We start from the raw sequence: 4,603 nt of genomic DNA on the forward strand, positions 1-4,603 counted from the left end.
AAAGGATAGGATATCTAAGGAAACTGTCTCCTTCCATTCGTCTCCAGTAGTGCAAATGCTTTATTCTGAATAAATGTGGGAACACAAACAAACGTGTCTCAAACACAGGTCTTCATTTCCACAATTCCAAATTCGCACAGAATTCAGCCTTTAGCATAACACACAAGGGAAACTCAGCATTCAAATAGCCCTAACCAGACTGATCTAGGTGGTCCAATCCTTGCGTAGGAATGCTTCTATAAATCCAGGCCTGCTTTTCACGGTTTCAAATAATTTTATTTCAGCTTGAAGAATTCAGACATTTAATGTCCTCTAAGGGGCAGTTAGAAAAATTGTCATAGCTAATAGCTTTTTACCATTTTCAATTTCTAATAACTTACCTCCCAAAACAGTCAGACGACACATGGCACCTCCTTACAATGACTTAACAAACAAATGTTCAGTAACACATAATGAGAAAGTAATGAGATGGGACTGAAGAGAGAAGAAAGGAAAGGTGAAATATTATTAGGATTACGTATGACTACCTACTAAAAAGCTTATGGACTTAAAAGCATGTTTTCATGAGTCAGGAGTCAAATACATATATTTCTGCATTATATTTGCTGCAAATATCCAGCTGGCATTTTGTTAAAGTTTAGTAATTCTTGTTATTTATATACTGCAGCTGAAATGATGCTTAAAACATATTTGGTGTCTTTGTGTTTGTGGGTGTTTCTTATTCTCTTAGTCCTTCAATATTCTAAATTATGCAATTCATTTTTTTACAGCTGGGGTTTCACTTTATAATTTATTCATAGTAAATCTATATCCATAAATACACGTGCAGACAGAGAAAATCCTTTTACTAAGACATTAATGACTTCTGTTTTCAGAAGATAATTTTGCTAAAGCCTTGGTACATTCTCATATCTAAATATGTGGAACCCTAATAGGTAAATGTAAAACTTGCTATTGTATAAAATTTCTATCACCATCAGTGTACAAAACTGTTTTAGAGAAACAAAACTGGCTAGCATGGTAAGTGCATGGTTAGATGCAAAACAATTCCATTAAATTTTACTGCATTTCTTCCATATTGACATCATCCCATTAATTTATCCTGTATGAGCACCCCTTGTGGAAGGAATGATGGCAGTATATATAGGCTTGGGAGGAGAAACACTGGATGACAAACCACAAAAAGAACAAAACCCTGGTTTTATTGCCATAACTGGGAGAAGGATTTGTTGTACTATGCTCCCCCACCCCAACAACTAATGAGAAAGCTTAAAAGGCAGAAAATCTCTCTTGTTAATTGCAATGTTGGTAATAGGAAGTGCATCAAAATAGGGATCCTTTTTCCTCCTTCTAATCTAATTATGAAAAGTTCAAGAAATCATCTGAATAAGCAAAATTCATAGCAGAAATTAGAGGAGCAACTCAGAGTTAACCATAGCTATAAAACAGAGAAAAGTGGAATGGAAAGGATCTACAGAGGAATTTTGAAGTGATTCAACAACCTTGAGGGAAAAGGTTATTGAAATGCTTCAAAAGATTGCACAATGGTTTTATTTTATTTTATTGCAAAAGAGCTGCTTAGTTCTAACGGATATTTATATTTGTTTCCCTAAGATCTGTAGATTTGGACATGTGAGCTTAACATTTACTTCAGAAGATGTCAGTTTTCCATGTTTCTCTGATAGGGTGCTTTATATAATTTTGAGGTGGCATAGGGTGCTTTATATAATTTTGAGGTGGCATTAGTTATCTAGCTTGGTATTAACTAATTTAGATAAAAGTGGAAGGCACCTCAAAACTGATAAAAGCAAAAAGATTTCCTTAAAATACTAATCCCAGATCAAGCCGAGAGTCTGGCTCAGCAAAGCTGATCTGACTGTCAGTTTGCTTATCTTCCACCTTCTAAGAAAGAAATCTGAAAATGGCAGGAAAAGAAGGACTCCATTGCTCAAAAATGTGCACACAGCATCATTAGTTTGTTTTTTAACAACACTGATATATGGCCATGTTTACAAAGACAAAAATTTTCTTACAATTCTGACATAATATCGATAGAGGTTTTTTTTAATTTATTAATTTAAACAATACATAAACATTCTCATTAAAACATGAATCATTGAATCCTATGGCAGAAATAATTTTTAGCAGAAATTTTCCCCTGGGTTATACTTATTGCATCCTTTTTATAAGTGTCACTCTTTAAGAAAGTAATTTAAATTTCTATATTCAATGGTATTATCTCTGCAGTTCTATGGAAATGTTGCTATAACACTGGAAACCATGACAACTGATTCCAGTTTCTGATTTCATTACAAGGTTACATCTTACCCAGGTTCATGAACCTTTCATACAAGATGGAATTAATAAACTCACAACCGAATCTTTCAAAAATATGTGGTTTGATACAACAATACTGCCTCATTTGATGTCTCAATTTAAAGAAGTCATCATTACTTTGTTACTGTCATGCTTTTCCAGTTGTTGTCCAGTGGCGCCACTATTTTTTTGACAAAAACCCAAGCAAAAAAACATCCAGGCACAAAATACCCTCATAAAATAAACTGTGTGAACTTATGGCCTTAATACACACCTATATCTGAACATAAGCCAAGTTTGTCCCATAAACATACCCCTTTTAGGGGTTACACTTTGCTAATTGAGTGGTTTTTAATATGTGTTTCCAAGCTTCACTAAGTCACCAGCCTGTGCATGTGAAAGTGTGATGATCCATTCTTTAGCATGGATTTGTTTTATTTGTTGTGAAGTCTTCATAAAATGTCAATATTGGCACATGCTGAGAGAGTGCACTAAACATCAAGCTGTTTATCTTGACCACTATGACCCTTCATATTCATTGTGCTTTTAAGAATTCAATGTTTTAAAATTCCCAGTTTAAGACAGTTGGTCCTGACAATTTAAGAGTTCCCCACAGTTAAGAACACATCTAAAACAGAGGCAGGATTGGTTTAAGCAATTCTCCTCTGATTATGTTGGTATTTGTGATTACAGTCTTTGGCTTCTGAATTGCTTCCTTTTGGTCTGATCATGAGGAAACTTAAAAAAGTAATCTGGAATAGGTGACTTCCACCAGTCCCAAGTCTGAGGCATGGGCAGAACCTTTCTCAGAACAGACAGTTTTTTCCTAATTCACTGCTAAATACAGACTGCCCTAATTTACATTCTCAAAATCTGTACTTTCCTGCAATCCTCTGATGATTACTAGATGCGAAAATTGAGAGTAGATGACCACTGACCTTGATGAGTCATGATCAATACAGAACTTTGATTTTGATTGGGAAGCAGCTGCAGGTACCAAGCAGTTTCCAATGTTTGACTATCTAAGCCAAAGTTTTCCATTCAGAATCACAAAGTGTTAATACAATTAACCTTCAGGTTGAAAAGGGAATGTTTTGAAAAATATTGACGGTTGCAAGATTGATGAACAAATAAATATTTGCATTTTGATATGTAACTTGAGAAAAGAAACAAAAGGTTTAGTCAAAGCAGAACCATTCTTTTTATCACAGCACAGAATTAAAAAAAAACTTTGTTGCTCAATGAATTATATATTTTACCAGATCTCATCTCTGCGTTTCCTCCTTTCCTATTTTTCTTTCATGTTTAATCTTACTCTAACTTTACTATTCATAGCACTGGAGATTGCTAATTCTCTTCTTCAAATCTCCTTCCAACTTGTTTCAAATAACAGCAGTTTGGCAGATGTAATTTGCTTAAGCAGGTGAGCCTGTACTACTTGGGAGTTATATACTCCTGCCAGATATTGCTTTGGTGGACTTGAGAAGTAGATGAAGATCAAGTCACTGGAAAGAGTGCATTAATTTGTCTCACCAAATCGTGACATGCCATATTTAATTGTAATGTTTTAACAGTGCAAGTGCATTAGTATCTCCAGTTGAAGTCACTGGGAAATGCATGCATTCAGTAACTCCATCAGTTATTATTCTAATACTTTACCATTGCTTGTTTCTTGTTGGGATAATGAGCAGCTTTCACCTGGGAACTGACACAGGCTCTAAGAACAAGTCAGAAACCAACATCTGTCACTGTCAAACTGTGCAATCCAGCACAACCTAATGCAAAGCATATATTCCTGTGTCTCAGCTCATGAAAGAAGCTCATGAAAGAACAGACAAGTGCCAGCTTCTGAAAGATACCAGTGAGTTGCCTCAGCAATAGAAAATGGGAGGATCTTGATTACATATGAAATATATGTATTTTACTATCATAGACCCTTGTCTTGTGGAAAGCTAGGTGAAGAAGATTTTTGTCTGTGTTTCACTTACTTTTGCTGAGGATAGAGCCAGACATCTCATCCTTTGCCACCATTAAGGCAGTGCAGAAGCTTTTCTCCAGGTCTCACCACCTCATGTCCTAAAGAAGGAAATATTACAATGAAATTAGTTCAGAAAAACACGAACAGTCAGGTGAAATCCTGGACCTGCTGTAGTCAAAGTTTTGCTAATGAATTCAATAGGATCAAGACTTCTCTAAAATTCTTTCTAACCTTTATCTTTATAGAATATTGATACAGCCTGTCTAGCAGAGCTCAGAAGTACAAACAAGAAGAGGTGAGAATGAGCAT

At 35.3% G+C, this 4,603-nt stretch overlaps 1 long non-coding RNA gene across 1 annotated transcript; it reads right to left on the bottom strand.

The window, feature by feature from the left end:
- Positions 1 to 1,770: 1,770 nt before the first annotated feature.
- Positions 1,771 to 4,379, bottom strand: LOC306804598. The gene is made up of 3 exons (XR_013774943.1): positions 4,305 to 4,379; positions 3,255 to 3,303; positions 1,771 to 1,915 (listed from the first exon to the last, which is right to left on the bottom strand). It is a non-coding gene; the product is annotated as an uncharacterized lncRNA (long non-coding RNA).
- Positions 4,380 to 4,603: the final 224 nt, after the last annotated feature.

This window comes from Erithacus rubecula (assembly GCF_903797595.1).
Source record: "Erithacus rubecula genome assembly, chromosome: 8".
NCBI lineage: Eukaryota > Metazoa > Chordata > Aves > Passeriformes > Muscicapidae > Erithacus > Erithacus rubecula.